The 22,440-nt window shown below is 51.4% G+C and overlaps 1 protein-coding gene across 6 annotated transcripts in view; it reads left to right on the top strand.

The window, feature by feature from the left end:
* Positions 1-22,440, top strand: part of col12a1b (collagen, type XII, alpha 1b) — a 194,940-nt gene that overhangs the window by 31,875 nt on the left and 140,625 nt on the right. The window lies entirely within an intron of this gene.

Below are 22,440 nucleotides of genomic sequence, written 5' to 3' on the forward strand. Positions count from 1 at the left end.
CCATCTGACACACAGTAGAGACACGTCCATCTGACACACATCAGAGACACGTCCATCTGGCACACAGTAGAGACACGTCCATCTGACACACATCAGAGACACGTCCATCTGACACACATCAGAGACACGTCCATCTGACACACAGCAGAGACACGTCCATCTGGCACACAGTAGAGACACGTCCATCTGACACACAGTAGAGACACGTCCATCTGACACACATCAGAGACACGTCCATCTGGCACACAGTAGAGACACGTCCATCTGGCACACATCAGAGACACGTCCATCTGACACACAGTAGAGACACGTCCATCTGACACACAGTAGAGACACGTCCATCTGACACACAGTAGAGACACGTCCATCTGGCACACATCAGAGACACGTCCATCTGGCACACAGTAGAGACACGTCCATCTGACACACAGTAGAGACACGTCCATCTGGCACACATCAGAGACACGTCCATCTGACACACAGTAGAGACACGTCCATCTGACACACAGTAGAGACACGTCCATCTGGCACACATCAGAGACACGTCCATCTGACACACATCAGAGACACGTCCATCTGGCACACAGTAGAGACACGTCCATCTGACACACATCAGAGACACGTCCATCTGACACACATCAGAGACACGTCCATCTGACACACAGCAGAGACACGTCCATCTGACACACAGTAGAGACACGTCCATCTGACACACATCAGAGACACGTCCATCTGACACACAGCAGAGACACGTCCATCTGACACACAGTAGAGACACGTCCATCTGACACACATCAGAGACACGTCCATCTGGCACACAGTAGAGACACGTCCATCTGACACACATCAGAGACACGTCCATCTGACACACATCAGAGACACGTCCATCTGGCACACATCAGAGTCACGTCCATCTGACACACAGCAGAGACACGTCCATCTGACACACATCAGAGACACGTCCATCTGACACACAGCAGAGACACGTCCATCTGACACACATCAGAGACACGTCCATCTGACACACAGTAGAGACACGTCCATCTGACACACATCAGAGACACGTCCATCTGACACACAGCAGAGACACGTCCATCTGACACACATCAGAGACACGTCCATCTGACACACAGTAGAGACACGTCCATCTGACACACATCAGAGACACGTCCATCTGACACACAGTAGAGACACGTCCATCTGGCACACATCAGAGTCACGTCCATCTGACACACAGTAGAGACACATCCATCTGACACACAGTAGAGACACGTCCATCTGACACACAGCAGAGACACGTCCATCTGACACACATCAGAGACACGTCCATCTGACACACAGCAGAGACACGTCCATCTGACACACAGTAGAGACACGTCCATCTGACACACAGCAGAGACACGTCCATCTGACACACAGTAGAGACACGTCCATCTGACACACAGCAGAGACACGTCCATCTGACACACAGTAGAGACACGTCCATCTGACACACATCAGAGACACGTCCATCTGACACACATCAGAGACACGTCCATCTGACACACATCAGAGACACGTCCATCTGACACACAGCAGAGTCACGTCCATCTGACACACATCAGAGACACGTCCATCTGACACACATCAGAGACACGTCCATCTGACACACAGCAGAGACACGTCCATCTGACACACAGCAGAGACACGTCCATCTGACACACAGCAGAGACACGTCAATCTGACACACAGCAGAGACACGTCCATCTGAGACACATCAGAGTCACGTCCATCTGACACACAGCAGAGACACGTCCATCTGGCACACAGTAGAGACACGTCCATCTGTGACACATCAGAGTCACGTCCATCTGACACACATCAGAGACACGTCCATCTGGCACACAGTAGAGACACGTCCATCTGACACACAGTAGAGACACGTCCATCTGACACACAGTAGAGACACGTCCATCTGGCACACATCAGAGACACGTCCATCTGACACACATCAGAGACACGTCCATCTGGCACACAGTAGAGACACGTCCATCTGGCACACATCAGAGACACGTCCATCTGACACACAGTAGAGACACGTCCATCTGACACACAGTAGAGACACGTCCATCTGACACACAGTAGAGACACGTCAATCTGGCACACATCAGAGACACGTCCATCTGGCACACAGTAGAGACACGTCCATCTGACACACAGTAGAGACACGTCCATCTGGCACACATCAGAGACACGTCCATCTGACACACAGTAGAGACACGTCCATCTGACACACAGTAGAGACACGTCCATCTGGCACACATCAGAGACACGTCCATCTGACACACATCAGAGACACGTCCATCTGGCACACAGTAGAGACACGTCCATCTGACACACATCAGAGACACGTCCATCTGACACACATCAGAGACACGTCCATCTGACACACAGCAGAGACACGTCCATCTGACACACAGTAGAGACACGTCCATCTGACACACATCAGAGACACGTCCATCTGACACACAGCAGAGACACGTCCATCTGACACACAGTAGAGACACGTCCATCTGACACACATCAGAGACACGTCCATCTGGCACACAGTAGAGACACGTCCATCTGACACACATCAGAGACACGTCCATCTGACACACATCAGAGACACGTCCATCTGGCACACATCAGAGTCACGTCCATCTGACACACAGTAGAGACACATCCATCTGACACACAGTAGAGACACGTCCATCTGACACACAGTAGAGACACGTCCATCTGACACACAGCAGAGACACGTCCATCTGACACACAGTAGAGACACGTCCATCTGACACACAGTAGAGACACGTCCATCTGACACACAGTAGAGACACGTCCATCTGACACACAGCAGAGACACGTCCATCTGACACACAGTAGAGACACGTCCATCTGACACACAGTAGAGACACGTCAATCTGGCACACAGTAGAGACACGTCCATCTGGCACACATCAAAGACACGTCCATCTGGCACACAGTAGAGACACGTCCATCTAACACACATCAGAGACACGTCCATCTGGCACACAGTAGAGACACGTCCATCTGGCACACATCAGAGTCACGTCCATCTGACACACAGTAGAGACACGTCCATCTGACACACAGTAGAGACACGTCCATCTGGCACACATCAGAGTCACGTCCATCTGACACACAGTAGAGACACGTCCATCTAACACACATCAGAGACACGTCCATCTGGCACACAGTAGAGACACGTCCATCTGGCACACATCAGAGTCACGTCCATCTGACACACAGTAGAGACACGTCCATCTGACACACAGTAGAGACACGTCCATCTGACACACATCAGAGACACGTCCATCTGACACACAGTAGAGACACGTCCATCTGACACACAGCAGAGACACGTCCATCTGACACACAGTAGAGACACGTCCATCTGACACACAGTAGAGACACGTCCATCTGGCACACATCAAAGACACGTCCATCTGACACACAGTAGAGACACGTCCATCTGACACACAGTAGAGACACGTCCATCTGACACACAGTAGAGACACGTCCATCTGACACACATCAAAGACACGTCCATCTGACACACAGTAGAGACACGTCCATCTGACACACATCAGAGACACGTCCATCTGACACACAGTAGAGACACGTCCATCTGACACACAGCAGAGACACGTCCATCTGACACACAGTAGAGACACGTCCATCTGACACACAGTAGAGACACGTCCATCTGGCACACATCAAAGACACGTCCATCTGACACACAGTAGAGACACGTCCATCTGACACACAGCAGAGACACGTCCATCTGACACACAGTAGAGACACGTCCATCTGACACACAGTAGAGACACGTCCATCTGACACACAGCAGAGACACGTCCATCTGAACCACAGTAGAGACACGTCCATCTGACACACAGCAGAGACACGTCCATCTGACACACATCAGAGACACGTCCATCTGACACACAGTAGAGACACGTCCATCTGACACACAGTAGAGTCACGTCCATCTGACACACAGTAGAGACACGTCCATCTGACACACAGTAGAGACACGTCCATCTGACACACAGTAGAGTCACGTCCATCTGACACACAGTAGAGTCACGTCCATCTGACACACAGTAGAGTCACGTCCATCTGACACACAGTAGAGACACGTCCATCTGACACACAGTAGAGACACGTCCATCTGACACACAGTAGAGACACGTCCATCTGACACACAGTAGAGTCACGTCCATCTGACACACAGTAGAGACACGTCCATCTGACACACAGCAGAGACACGTCCATCTGACACACATCAGAGACACGTCCATCTGACACACAGTAGAGACACGTCCATCTGACACACAGTAGAGTCACGTCCATCTGACACACAGTAGAGACACGTCCATCTGACACACAGTAGAGACACGTCCATCTGACACACAGCAGAGTCACGTCCATCTGACACACAGTAGAGACACGTCCATCTGACACACAGTAGAGACAAGTCCATCTGACACACAGTAGAGACACGTCCATCTGACACACATCAGAGACACGTCCATCTGGCACACAGTAGAGACACGTCCATCTGGCACACATCAGAGACACGTCCATCTGGCACACAGTAGAGACACGTCCATCTGACACACAGTAGAGACACGTCCATCTGGCACACATCAGAGACACGTCCATCTGGCACACATCAGAGACACGTCCATCTGGCACACAGTAGAGACACGTCCATCTGACACACAGTAGAGACACGTCCATCTGACACACATCAGAGACACGTCCATCTGGCACACAGTAGAGACACGTCCATCTGGCACACATCAGAGACACGTCCATCTGACACACAGTAGAGACACGTCCATCTGGCACACAGTAGAGACACGTCCATCTGACACACAGCAGAGACACGTCCATCTGAACCACAGTAGAGACACGTCCATCTGACACACATCAGAGACACGTCCATCTGGCACACATCAGAGACACGTCCATCTGACACACAGTAGAGACACGTCCATCTGACACACAGTAGAGACACGTCCATCTGACACACATCAGAGACACGTCCATCTGGCACACAGTAGAGACACGTCCATCTGACACACATCAGAGACACGTCCATCTGACACACAGCAGAGACACGTCCATCTGACACACAGTAGAGACACGTCCATCTGACACACATCAGAGACACGTCCATCTGACACACAGCAGAGACACGTCCATCTGACACACAGTAGAGACACGTCCATCTGACACACAGTAGAGACACGTCCATCTGACACACATCAGAGACACGTCCATCTGGCACACATCAGAGACACGTCCATCTGACACACAGTAGAGACACGTCCATCTGGCACACAGTAGAGACACGTCCATCTGACACACAGCAGAGACACGTCCATCTGAACCACAGTAGAGACACGTCCATCTGACACACATCAGAGACACGTCCATCTGGCACACATCAGAGACACGTCCATCTGACACACAGTAGAGACACGTCCATCTGACACACAGTAGAGACACGTCCATCTGACACACATCAGAGACACGTCCATCTGGCACACAGTAGAGACACGTCCATCTGACACACATCAGAGACACGTCCATCTGACACACATCAGAGACACGTCCATCTGACACACAGCAGAGACACGTCCATCTGACACACAGTAGAGACACGTCCATCTGACACACATCAGAGACACGTCCATCTGACACACAGCAGAGACACGTCCATCTGACACACAGTAGAGACACGTCCATCTGACACACATCAGAGACACGTCCATCTGGCACACAGTAGAGACACGTCCATCTGACACACATCAGAGACACGTCCATCTGACACACATCAGAGACACGTCCATCTGGCACACATCAGAGACACGTCCATCTGACACACAGCAGAGACACGTCCATCTGACACACAGTAGAGACACGTCCATCTGACACACAGCAGAGACACGTCCATCTGACACACAGTAGAGACACGTCCATCTGACACACAGCAGAGACACGTCCATCTGACACACAGTAGAGACACGTCCATCTGACACACATCAGAGACACGTCCATCTGACACACATCAGAGACACGTCCATCTGACACACATCAGAGACACGTCCATCTGACACACAGCAGAGACACGTCCATCTGACACACATCAGAGACACGTCCATCTGACACACATCAGAGACACGTCCATCTGACACACAGCAGAGACACGTCCATCTGACACACAGCAGAGACACGTCCATCTGACACACAGCAGAGACACGTCAATCTGACACACAGCAGAGACACGTCCATCTGAGACACATCAGAGTCACGTCCATCTGACACACAGCAGAGACACGTCCATCTGGCACACAGTAGAGACACGTCCATCTGTGACACATCAGAGTCACGTCCATCTGACACACAGTAGAGACACGTCCATCTGACACACAGCAGAGACACGTCCATCTGACACACAGCAGAGACACGTCCATCTGACACACAGTAGAGACACGTCCATCTGACACACATCAGAGACACATCCATCTGACACACATCAGAGACACGTCCATCTGACACACAGCAGAGACACGTCCATCTGACACACAGCAGAGACACGTCCATCTGACACACAGCAGAGACACGTCAATCTGACACACAGCAGAGACACGTCCATCTGACACACAGTAGAGACACGTCCATCTGGCACACAGTAGAGACACGTCCATCTGAGACACATCAGAGACACGTCCATCTGACACACAGTAGAGACACGTCCATCTGACACACAGTAGAGACACGTCCATCTGAGACACATCAGAGTCACGTCCATCTGACACACATCAGAGACACGTCCATCTGACACACATCAGAGACACGTCCATCTGACACACAGTAGAGACACGTCCATCTGACACACATCAGAGACACGTCAATCTGACACACATCAGAGTCACGTCCATCTGACACACAGCAGAGACACGTCCATCTGACACACATCAGAGTCACGTCCATCTGACACACAGTAGAGACACGTCCATCTGGCACACATCAGAGACACGCCCCTCTGACACACAGTAGAGACACGTCCATCTGGCACACATCAGAAACACGTCCATCTGACACACAGTAGAGACACGCCCATCTGACACACAGTAGAGACACGTCCATCTGGCACACATCAGAGTCACGTCCATCTGACACACAGTAGAGACACGTCCATCTGACACACAGTAGAGACACGTCCATCTGACACACATCAGAGACACGTCCATCTGGCACACAGTAGAGACACGTCCATCTGACACACATCAGAGCCACGTCCATCTGGCACACAGTAGAGACACGTCCATCTGACACACATCAGAGACACGTCCATCTGACACACAGTAGAGACACGTCCATCTGACACACAGTAGAGACACGTCCATCTGACACACATCAGAGACACGTCCATCTGACACACATCAGAGACACGTCCATCTGGCACACAGTAGAGACACGTCCATCTGACACACAGTAGAGACACGTCCATCTGGCACACAGTAGAGACACGTCCATCTGACACACATCAGAGACACGTCCATCTGACACACATCAGAGACACGTCCATCTGGCACACATCAGAGTCACGTCCATCTGACACACAGTAGAGACACATCCATCTGACACACAGTAGAGACACGTCCATCTGACACACATCAGAGACACGTCCATCTGACACACAGCAGAGACACGTCCATCTGACACACAGTAGAGACACGTCCATCTGACACACAGTAGAGACACGTCCATCTGACACACATCAGAGACACGTCCATCTGACACACATCAGAGTCACGTCCATCTGACACACAGTAGAGACACATCCATCTGACACACAGCAGAGACACGTCCATCTGACACACATCAGAGACACGTCCATCTGACACACAGCAGAGACACGTCCATCTGACACACAGTAGAGACACGTCCATCTGACACACAGTAGAGACACGTCCATCTGACACACATCAGAGACACGTCCATCTGACACACATCAGAGACACGTCCATCTGACACACATCAGAGACACGTCCATCTGACACACAGCAGAGACACGTCCATCTGACACACATCAGAGACACGTCCATCTGACACACATCAGAGACACGTCCATCTGACACACAGCAGAGACACGTCCATCTGACACACAGCAGAGACACGTCCATCTGACACACAGCAGAGACACGTCCATCTGACACACAGCAGAGACACGTCAATCTGACACACAGCAGAGACACGTCCATCTGAGACACATCAGAGTCACGTCCATCTGACACACAGCAGAGACACGTCCATCTGGCACACAGTAGAGACACGTCCATCTGTGACACATCAGAGTCACGTCCATCTGACACACAGCAGAGACACGTCCATCTGACACACAGCAGAGACACGTCCATCTGACACACAGTAGAGACACGTCCATCTGACACACATCAGAGACACGTCCATCTGACACACATCAGAGACACGTCCATCTGACACACAGTAGAGACACGTCCATCTGACACACATCAGAGACACGTCAATCTGACACACATCAGAGTCACGTCCATCTGACACACAGCAGAGACACGTCCATCTGACACACAGTAGAGACACGTCCATCTGGCACACATCAGAGACACGCCCATCTGACACACAGTAGAGACACGTCCATCTGGCACACATCAGAAACACGTCCATCTGACACACAGTAGAGACACGTCCATCTGACACACATCAGAGACACGTCCATCTGACACACATCAGAGACACGTCCATCTGACACACAGCAGAGACACGTCCATCTGACACACATCAGAGACACGTCCATCTGACACACAGTAGAGACACGTCCATCTGGCACACATCAGAGACACGCCCATCTGACACACAGTAGAGACACGTCCATCTGGCACACATCAGAAACACGTCCATCTGACACACAGTAGAGACACGCCCATCTGACACACAGTAGAGACACGTCCATCTGGCACACAGTAGAGACACGTCCATCTGACACACATCAGAGACACGTCCATCTGGCACACAGTAGAGCCACGTCCATCTGGCACACAGTAGAGACACGTCCATCTGACACACATCAGAGACACGTCCATCTGGCACACAGTAGAGACACGTCCATCTGACACACATCAGAGCCACGTCCATCTGGCACACAGTAGAGACACGTCCATCTGACACACATCAGAGACACGTCCATCTGGCACACAGTAGAGACACGTCCATCTGGCACACAGTAGAGACACGTCCATCTGGCACACAGTAGAGACACGTCCATCTGACACACAGTAGAGACACGTCCATCTGGCACACATCAGAGACACGTCCATCTGACACACATCAGAGACACGTCCATCTGGCACACATCAGAGACACGTCCATCTGGCACACATCAGAGACACGTCCATCTGGCACACATCAGAGTCACGTCCATCTGACATACAGTAGAGACACGTCCATCTGACACACATCAGAGTCACGTCCATCTGACACACAGTAGAGACACGTCCATCTGACACACATCAGAGACACGTCCATCTGGCACACAGTAGAGACACGTCCATCTGGCACACATCAGAGACACGTCCATCTGGCACACATCAGAGACACGCCCATCTGACACACAGTAGAGACACGTCCATCTGGCACACATCAGAGTCACGTCCATCTGACACACATCAGAGTCACGTCCATCTGACACACAGTAGAGACACGTCCATCTGACACACATCAGAGACACGTCCATCTGGCACACAGTAGAGACACGTCCATCTGGCACACAGTAGAGACACGTCCATCTGGCACACAGTAGAGACACGTCCATCTGACACACAGTAGAGACACGTCCATCTGACACACATCAGAGACACGTCCATCTGGCACACAGTAGAGACACGTCCATCTGACACACAGTAGAAACACGTCCATCTGACACACATCAGAGACACGTCCATCTGGCACACAGTAGAGACACGTCCATCTGACACACAGTAGAGACACGTCCATCTGGCACACAGCAGAGACACGTCCATCTGGCACACAGTAGAGACACGTCCATCTGGCACACATCAGAGTCACGTCCATCTGACAAACAGTAGAGACACGTCCATCTGACACACAGTAGAGACACGTCCATCTGGCACACATCAGAGTCACGTCCATCTGACAAACAGTAGAGACACGTCCATCTGACACACATCAGAGACACGTCCATCTGACACACATCAGAGACACGTCCATCTGACACACATCAGAGACACGTACATATGGCACACAGTAGAGACACGTCCATCTGGCACACATCAGAGTCACGTCCATCTGACACACAGTAGAGACACGTCCATCTGACACACATCGGAGACACGTCCATCTGACACACATCAGAGACACGTCCATCTGGCACACATCAGAGACACGTACATATGGCACACAGTAGAGACACGTCCATCTGGCACACATCAGAGACACGTCCATCTGGCACACAGTAGAGACACGTCCATCTGACACACATCAGAGACACGTCCATCTGACACACATCAGAGACACGTCCATCTGGCACACAGTAGAGACACGTCCATCTGACACACATCAGAGACACGTCCATCTGACACACATCAGAGACACGTCCATCTGGCACACAGTAGAGACACGTCCATCTGACACACATCAGAGACACGTCCATCTGACACACATCAGAGACACGTCCATCTGGCACACAGTAGAGACACGTCCATCTGGCACACATCAGAGACACGTCCATCTGGCACACATCAGAGACACGTCCATCTGACACACAGTAGAGACATGTCCATCTGACACACATCAGAGACACGTCCATCTGACACACATCAGAGACACGTCCATCTGACACACAGTAGAGACACGTCCATCTGACACACATCAGAGTCACGTCCATCTGGCACACATCAGAGACACGTCCATCTGACACACATCAGAGTCACGTCCATCTGGCACACATCAGAGACACGTCCATCTGACACACATCAGAGACACGTCCATCTGACACACAGTAGAGACACGTCCATCTGACACACATCAGAGTCACGTCCATCTGACACACAGTAGAGACATGTCCATCTGACACACATCAGAGACACGTCCATCTGGCACACATCAGAGACACGTCCATCTGACACACAGTAGAGACATGTCCATCTGACACACATCAGAGACACGTCCATCTGACACACATCAGAGACACGTCCATCTGACACACAGTAGAGACACGTCCATCTGACACACAGCAGAGACACGTCCATCTGACACACAGTAGAGCCACGTCCATCTGGCACACAGTAGAGACACGTCCATCTGACACACATCAGAGACACGTCCATCTGACACACATTAGAGACACGTCCATCTGGCACACATCAGAGACACGTACATATGGCACACAGTAGAGACACGTCCATCTGGCACACATCAGAGACACGTCCATCTGGCACACAGTAGAGACACGTCCATCTGAGACACATCAGAGACACGTCCATCTGACACACAGTAGAGACACGTCCATCTGACACACAGTAGAGACACGTCCATCTGAGACACATCAGAGACACGTCCATCTGACACACATCAGAGACACGTCCATCTGACACACAGTAGAGACACGTCCATCTGACACACAGTAGAGACACGTCCATCTGAGACACATCAGAGACACGTCCATCTGACACACATCAGAGACACGTCCATCTGGCACACAGTAGAGACACGTCCATCTGACACACAGTAGAGACACGTCCATCTGACACACAGTAGAGACACGTCCATCTGAGACACATCAGAGACACGTCCATCTGACACACATCAGAGACACGTCCATCTGACACACAGTAGAGACACGTCCATCTGACACACAGTAGAGACACGTCCATCTGGCACACATCAGAGACACGTCCATCTGGCACACAGTAGAGACACGTCCATCTGAGACACATCAGAGACACGTCCATCTGACACACAGTAGAGACACGTCCATCTGACACACAGTAGAGACACGTCCATCTGACACACATCAGAGACACGTCCATCTGACACACATCAGAGACACGTCCATCTGACACACAGTAGAGACACGTCCATCTGACACACATCAGAGACACGTCAATCTGACACACATCAGAGTCACGTCCATCTGACACACAGCAGAGACACGTCCATCTGACACACATCAGAGTCACGTCCATCTGACACACAGTAGAGACACGTCCATCTGACACACATCAGAGACACGTCCATCTGGCACACATCAGAGACACGCCCATCTGACACACAGTAGAGACACGTCCATCTGGCACACAGTAGAGACACGTCCATCTGGCACACATCAGAAACACGTCCATCTGACACACAGTAGAGACACGCCCATCTGACACACAGTAGAGACACGTCCATCTGGCACACATCAGAGACACGTCCATCTGGCACACAGTAGAGACACGTCCATCTGACACACATCAGAGACACGTCCATCTGGCACACAGTAGAGACACGTCCATCTGACACACATCAGAGCCACGTCCATCTGGCACACAGTAGAGACACGTCCATCTGACACACATCAGAGACACGTCCATCTGGCACACAGTAGAGACACGTCCATCTGGCACACAGTAGAGACACGTCCATCTGACACACAGTAGAGACACGTCCATCTGGCACACATCAGAGACACGTCCATCTGACACACATCAGAGACACGTCCATCTGGCACACATCAGAGACACGTCCATCTGGCACACATCAGAGACACGTCCATCTGGCACACATCAGAGTCACGTCCTTCTGACACACAGTAGAGACACGTCCATCTGACACACATCAGAGTCACGTCCATCTGACACACATCAGAGACACGTCCATCTGGCACACAGTAGAGACACGTCCATCTGGCACACATCAGAGACACGTCCATCTGGCACACATCAGAGACACGCCCATCTGACACACAGTAGAGACACGTCCATCTGGCACACATCAGAGTCACGTCCATCTGACACACATCAGAGTCACGTCCATCTGACACACAGTAGAGACACGTCCATCTGACACACATCAGAGACACGTCCATCTGGCACACATAAGAGACACGTCCATCTGGCACACAGTAGAGACACGTCCATCTGACACACATCAGAGACACGTCCATCTGGCACACAGTAGAGACACGTCCATCTGGCACACAGTAGAGACACGTCCATCTGGCACACATCAGAGTCACGTCCATCTGACAAACAGTAGAGACACGTCCATCTGACACACAGTAGAGACACGTCCATCTGGCACACATCAGAGTCACGTCCATCTGACAAACAGTAGAGACACGTCCATCTGACACACATCAGAGACACGTCCATCTGACACACATCAGAGACACGTACATATGGCACACAGTAGAGACACGTCCATCTGGCACACATCAGAGTCACGTCCATCTGACACACAGTAGAGACACGTCCATCTGACACACATCAGAGACACGTCCATCTGACACACATCAGAGACACGTCCATCTGGCACACATCAGAGACACGTACATATGGCACACAGTAGAGACACGTCCATCTGGCACACATCAGAGACACGTCCATCTGGCACACAGTAGAGACACGTCCATCTGACACACATCAGAGACACGTCCATCTGACACACATCAGAGACACGTCCATCTGGCACACAGTAGAGACACGTCCATCTGGCACACATCAGAGACACGTCCATCTGGCACACAGTAGAGACACGTCCATCTGGCACACATCAGAGACACGTCCATCTGGCACACAGTAGAGACACGTCCATCTGACACACATCAGAGTCACGTCCATCTGACACACAGTAGAGACACGTCCATCTGACACACATCAGAGACACGTCCATCTGGCACACAGTAGAGACACGTCCATCTGGCACACATCAGAGTCACGTCCATCTGACACACAGTAGAGACACGTCCATCTGACACACATCAGAGACACGTCCATCTGACACACAGTAGAGACACGTCCATCTGGCACACATCAGAGACACGCCCATCTGACACACAGTAGAGACACGTCCATCTGGCACACATCAGAAACACGTCCATCTGACACACAGTAGAGACACGCCCATCTGACACACAGTAGAGACACGTCCATCTGGCACACAGTAGAGACACGTCCATCTGACACACATCAGAGACACGTCCATCTGGCACACAGTAGAGCCACGTCCATCTGGCACACAGTAGAGACACGTCCATCTGACACACATCAGAGACACGTCCATCTGGCACACAGTAGAGACACGTCCATCTGACACACATCAGAGCCACGTCCATCTGGCACACAGTAGAGACACGTCCATCTGACACACATCAGAGACACGTCCATCTGGCACACAGTAGAGACACGTCCATCTGGCACACAGTAGAGACACGTCCATCTGGCACACAGTAGAGACACGTCCATCTGACACACAGTAGAGACACGTCCATCTGGCACACATCAGAGACACGTCCATCTGACACACATCAGAGACACGTCCATCTGGCACACATCAGAGACACGTCCATCTGACACACATCAGAGACACGTCCATCTGGCACACATCAGAGACACGTCCATCTGGCACACATCAGAGACACGTCCATCTGGCACACATCAGAGACACGTCCATCTGACACACATCAGAGTCACGTCCATCTGACACACAGTAGAGACACGTCCATCTGACACACATCAGAGACACGTCCATCTGGCACACAGTAGAGACACGTCCATCTGGCACACAGTAGAGACACGTCCATCTGGCACACAGTAGAAACACGTCCATCTGACACACATCAGAGACACGTCCATCTGGCACACAGTAGAGACACGTCCATCTGACACACAGTAGAGACACGTCCATCTGGCACACAGCAGAGACACGTCCATCTGGCACACAGTAGAGACACGTCCATCTGGCACACATCAGAGTCACGTCCATCTGACAAACAGTAGAGACACGTCCATCTGACACACAGTAGAGACACGTCCATCTGGCACACATCAGAGTCACGTCCATCTGACAAACAGTAGAGACACGTCCATCTGACACACATCAGAGACACGTCCATCTGACACACATCAGAGACACGTCCATCTGACACACATCAGAGACACGTACATATGGCACACAGTAGAGACACGTCCATCTGGCACACATCAGAGTCACGTCCATCTGACACACAGTAGAGACACGTCCATCTGACACACATCGGAGACACGTCCATCTGACACACATCAGAGACACGTCCATCTGGCACACATCAGAGACACGTACATATGGCACACAGTAGAGACACGTCCATCTGGCACACATCAGAGACACGTCCATCTGGCACACAGTAGAGACACGTCCATCTGACACACATCAGAGACACGTCCATCTGACACACATCAGAGACACGTCCATCTGGCACACAGTAGAGACACGTCCATCTGACACACATCAGAGACACGTCCATCTGACACACATCAGAGACACGTCCATCTGGCACACAGTAGAGACACGTCCATCTGACACACATCAGAGACACGTCCATCTGACACACATCAGAGACACGTCCATCTGGCACACAGTAGAGACACGTCCATCTGGCACACATCAGAGACACGTCCATCTGGCACACATCAGAGACACGTCCATCTGACACACAGTAGAGACATGTCCATCTGACACACATCAGAGACACGTCCATCTGACACACATCAGAGACACGTCCATCTGACACACAGTAGAGACACGTCCATCTGACACACATCAGAGACACGTCCATCTGGCACACATCAGAGACACGTCCATCTGACACACATCAGAGTCACGTCCATCTGGCACACATCAGAGACACGTCCATCTGACACACATCAGAGACACGTCCATCTGACACACAGTAGAGACACGTCCATCTGACACACATCAGAGTCACGTCCATCTGACACACAGTAGAGACATGTCCATCTGACACACATCAGAGACACGTCCATCTGGCACACATCAGAGACACGTCCATCTGACACACAGTAGAGACATGTCCATCTGACACACATCAGAGACACGTCCATCTGACACACATCAGAGACACGTCCATCTGACACACAGTAGAGACACGTCCATCTGACACACAGCAGAGACACGTCCATCTGACACACAGTAGAGCCACGTCCATCTGGCACACAGTAGAGACACGTCCATCTGACACACATCAGAGACACGTCCATCTGACACACATTAGAGACACGTCCATCTGGCACACATCAGAGACACGTACATATGGCACACAGTAGAGACACGTCCATCTGGCACACATCAGAGACACGTCCATCTGGCACACAGTAGAGACACGTCCATCTGAGACACATCAGAGACACGTCCATCTGACACACAGTAGAGACACGTCCATCTGACACACAGTAGAGACACGTCCATCTGAGACACATCAGAGACACGTCCATCTGACACACATCAGAGACACGTCCATCTGACACACAGTAGAGACACGTCCATCTGACACACAGTAGAGACACGTCCATCTGAGACACATCAGAGACACGTCCATCTGACACACATCAGAGACACGTCCATCTGGCACACAGTAGAGACACGTCCATCTGACACACAGTAGAGACACGTCCATCTGACACACAGTAGAGACACGTCCATCTGAGACACATCAGAGACACGTCCATCTGACACACATCAGAGACACGTCCATCTGACACACAGTAGAGACACGTCCATCTGACACACAGTAGAGACACGTCCATCTGGCACACATCAGAGACACGTCCATCTGGCACACAGTAGAGACACGTCCATCTGAGACACATCAGAGACACGTCCATCTGACACACAGTAGAGACACGTCCATCTGACACACAGTAGAGACACGTCCATCTGACACACATCAGAGACACGTCCATCTGACACACATCAGAGACACGTCCATCTGACACACAGTAGAGACACGTCCATCTGACACACATCAGAGACACGTCAATCTGACACACATCAGAGTCACGTCCATCTGACACACAGCAGAGACACGTCCATCTGACACACATCAGAGTCACGTCCATCTGACACACAGTAGAGACACGTCCATCTGACACACATCAGAGACACGTCCATCTGGCACACATCAGAGACACGCCCATCTGACACACAGTAGAGACACGTCCATCTGGCACACAGTAGAGACACGTCCATCTGGCACACATCAGAAACACGTCCATCTGACACACAGTAGAGACACGCCCATCTGACACACAGTAGAGACACGTCCATCTGGCACACATCAGAGTCACGTCCATCTGACACACAGTAGAGCCACGTCCATCTGGCACACAGTAGAGACACGTCCATCTGACACACATCAGAGACACGTCCATCTGGCACACAGTAGAGACACGTCCATCTGACACACATCAGAGCCACGTCCATCTGGCACACAGTAGAGACACGTCCATCTGACACACATCAGAGACACGTCCATCTGGCACACAGTAGAGACACGTCCATCTGGCACACAGTAGAGACACGTCCATCTGACACACAGTAGAGACACGTCCATCTGGCACACATCAGAGACACGTCCATCTGACACACATCAGAGACACGTCCATCTGGCACACATCAGAGACACGTCCATCTGGCACACATCAGAGACACGTCCATCTGGCACACATCAGAGTCACGTCCTTCTGACACACAGTAGAGACACGTCCATCTGACACACATCAGAGTCACGTCCATCTGACACACATCAGAGACACGTCCATCTGGCACACAGTAGAGACACGTCCATCTGGCACACATCAGAGACACGTCCATCTGGCACACATCAGAGACACGCCCATCTGACACACAGTAGAGACACGTCCATCTGGCACACATCAGAGTCACGTCCATCTGACACACATCAGAGTCACGTCCATCTGACACACAGTAGAGACACGTCCATCTGACACACATCAGAGACACGTCCATCTGGCACACAGTAGAGACACGTCCATCTGGCACACAGTAGAGACACGTCCATCTGACACACAGTAGAGACACGTCCATCTGGCACACAGCAGAGACACGTCCATCTGGCACACAGTAGAGACACGTCCATCTGGCACACATCAGAGTCACGTCCATCTGACAAACAGTAGAGACACGTCCATCTGACACACAGTAGAGACACGTCCATCTGGCACACATCAGAGTCACGTCCATCTGACAAACAGTAGAGACACGTCCATCTGACACACATCAGAGACACGTCCATCTGACACACATCAGAGACACGTACATATGGCACACAGTAGAGACACGTCCATCTGGCACACATCAGAGTCACGTCCATCTGACACACAGTAGAGACACGTCCATCTGACACACATCAGAGACACGTCCATCTGACACACATCAGAGACACGTCCATCTGGCACACATCAGAGACACGTACATATGGCACACAGTAGAGACACGTCCATCTGGCACACATCAGAGACACGTCCATCTGGCACACAGTAGAGACACGTCCATCTGACACACATCAGAGACACGTCCATCTGACACACATCAGAGACACGTCCATCTGGCACACAGTAGAGACACGTCCATCTGGCACACATCAGAGACACGTCCATCTGGCACACAGTAGAGACACGTCCATCTGGCACACATCAGAGACACGTCCATCTGGCACACAGTAGAGACACGTCCATCTGACACACATCAGAGACACGTCCATCTGACACACATCAGAGACACGTCCATCTGGCACACAGTAGACACGTCCATCTGGCACACATCAGAGACACGTCCATCTGGCACACATCAGAGACACGTCCATCTGACACACAGTAGAGACACGTCCATCTGACACACATCAGAGACACGTCCATCTGACACACATCAGAGACACGTCCATCTGACACACATCAGAGACACGTACATATGGCACACAGTAGAGACACGTCCATCTGGCACACATCAGAGACACGTCCATCTGGCACACAGTAGAGACACGTCCATCTGACACACATCAGAGACACGTCCATCTGACACACAGTAGAGACACGTCCATCTGGCACACAGTAGAGACATGTCCATCTGACACACATCAGAGACACGTCCATCTGGCACACAGTAGAGACACGTCCATCGGGCACACAGTAGAGACACGTCCATCCGACACACATCAGAGACACGTCCATCTGGCACACAGTAGAGACACGTCCATCTGACAAACATCAGAGACACGTCCATCTGACACACATCAGAGACACGTCCATCTGGCACACAGTCCAGACACGTCCATCTGGCACACATCAGAGACACGTCCATCTGGCCCACAGTAGAGACACGTCCATCTGACACACAGTAGAGACACGTCCATCTGGCACACATCAGAGTCACGTCCATCTGACACACAGTAGAGACACGTCCATCTGACACACATCAGAGACACGTCCATCTGGCACACATCAGAGTCACGTCCATCTGACACACAGTAGAGACACGTCCATCTGACACACATCAGAGACACGTCCATCTGACACACAGTAGAGACACGTCCATCTGACACACATCAGAGACACGTCCATCTGACACACATCAGAGACACGTCCATCTGGCACACATCAGAGACACGTCCATCTGACACACATCAGAGACACGTCCATCTGACACACATCAGAGACACGTCCATCTGACACACAGTAGAGACACGTCCATCTGACACACAGTAGAGACACGACCATCTGACACACAGTAGAGACACGTCCATCTGGCACACATCAGAGACACGTCCATCTGACACACAGTAGAGACACGTCCATCTGACACACAGTAGAGACACGACCATCTGACACACAGTAGAGACACGTCCATCTGACACACATCAGAGACACGTCCATCTGACACACATCAGAGACACGTCCATCTGGCACACATCAGAGACACGTCCATCTGACACACAGTAGAGACACGTCCATCTGGCACACATCAGAGACACGTCCATCTGACACACATCAGAGACACGTCCATCTGACACACAGTAGAGACACGTCCATCTGGCACACAGTAGAGACACGTCCATCTGGCACACATCAGAGACACGCCCATCTGACACACAGTAGAGACACGTCCATCTGGCACACATCAGAGACACGTCCATCTGGCACACAGTAGAGACACGTCCATCTGACACACAGTAGAGACACGTCCATCTGGCACACATCAGAGACACGCCCATCTGACACACAGTAGAGACACGTCCATCTGGCACACATCAGAGACACGTCCATCTGACACACATCAGAGACACGTCCATCTGGCACACATCAGAGACACGTCCATCTGGCACACATCAGAGACACGTCCATCTGGCACACATCAGAGTCACGTCCATCTGACACACAGTAGAGACACGTCCATCTGACACACATCAGAGTCACGTCCATCTGACACACAGTAGAGACACGTCCATCTGACACACATCAGAGACACATCCATCTGGCACACAGTAGAGACACGTCCATCTGGCACACATCAGAGACACGTCCATCTGGCACACATCAGAGACACGCCCATCTGACACACAGTAGAGACACGTCCATCTGACACACAGCAGAGACACGTCCATCTGGCACACATCAGAGTCACGTCCATCTGACACACAGTAGAGACACGTCCATCTGGCACACATCAGAGTCACGTCCATCTGACACACAGTAGAGACACGTTCATCTGACACACATCAGAGACACGTCCATCTGGCACACAGTAGAGACACGTCCATCTGGCACACAGTAGAGACACGTCCATCTGGCACACAGTAGAGACACGTCCATCTGGCACACAGTAGAGACACGTCCATCTGACACACATCAGAGACACGTCCATCTGGCACACAGTAGAGACACGTCCATCTGACACACAGTAGAGACACGTCCATCTGGCACACAGCAGAGACACGTCCATCTGGCACACAGTAGAGACACGTCCATCTGACACACAGTAGAGACACGTCCATCTGGCACACATCAGAGTCACGTCCATCTGACACACAGTAGAGACACGTCCATCTGGCACACATCAGAGTCACGTCCATCTGACACACAGTAGAGACACGTCCATCTGGCACACATCAGAGACACGTCCATCTGACACACAGTAGAGACACGTCCATCTGGCACACATCAGAGACACGTCCATCTGACACACATCAGAGACACGTCCATCTGGCACACAGTAGAGACACGTCCATCTGACACACAGTAGAGACACGTCCATCTGGCACACATCAGAGACACGCCCATCTGACACACAGTAGAGACACGTCCATCTGGCACACATCAGAGACACGTCCATCTGACACACATCAGAGACACGTCCATCTGGCACACAGTAGAGACACGTCCATCTGACACACAGTAGAGACACGTCCATCTGACACACATCAGAGACACGTCCATCTGGCACACAGTAGAGACACGTCCATCTGACACACAGTAGAGACACGTCCATCTGGCACACAGTAGAGACACGTCCATCTGGCACACATCAGAGACACGTCCATCTGGCACACAGTAGAGACACGTCCATCTGACACACATCAGAGACACGTCCATCTGACACACAGTAGAGACACGTCCTTCTGGCAAACATCAGAGACACGTCCATCTGACACACATCAGAGACACGTCCATCTGGCACACAGTAGAGACACGTCCATCTGACACACAGTAGAGACACGTCCATCTGGCACACATCAGAGACACGCCCATCTGACACACAGTAGAGACACGTCCATCTGGCACACATCAGAGACACGTCCATCTGACACACATCAGAGACACGTCCATCTGGCACACAGTAGAGACACGTCCATCTGACACACAGTAGAGACACGTCCATCTGACACACATCAGAGACACGTCCATCTGGCAGACAGTAGAGACACGTCCATCTGACACACAGTAGAGACACGTCCATCTGACACACATCAGAGACACGTCCATCTGACACACAGTAGAGACACGTCCATCTGACACACATCAGAGACACGTCCATCTGACACACAGTAGAGACACGTCCATCTGACACACATCAGAGACACGTCCATCTGACACACATCAGAGACACGTCCATCTGACACACAGTAGAGACACGTCCATCTGACACACATCAGAGACACGTCCATCTGACACACAGTAGAGACACGTCCATCTGACACACATCAGAGACACGTCCATCTGACACACAGTAGAGACACGTCCATCTGACACACATCAGAGACACGTCCAT

This window comes from Girardinichthys multiradiatus, chromosome 15 (genome assembly GCF_021462225.1).
Source record: "Girardinichthys multiradiatus isolate DD_20200921_A chromosome 15, DD_fGirMul_XY1, whole genome shotgun sequence".
Lineage (NCBI taxonomy): Eukaryota > Metazoa > Chordata > Actinopteri > Cyprinodontiformes > Goodeidae > Girardinichthys > Girardinichthys multiradiatus.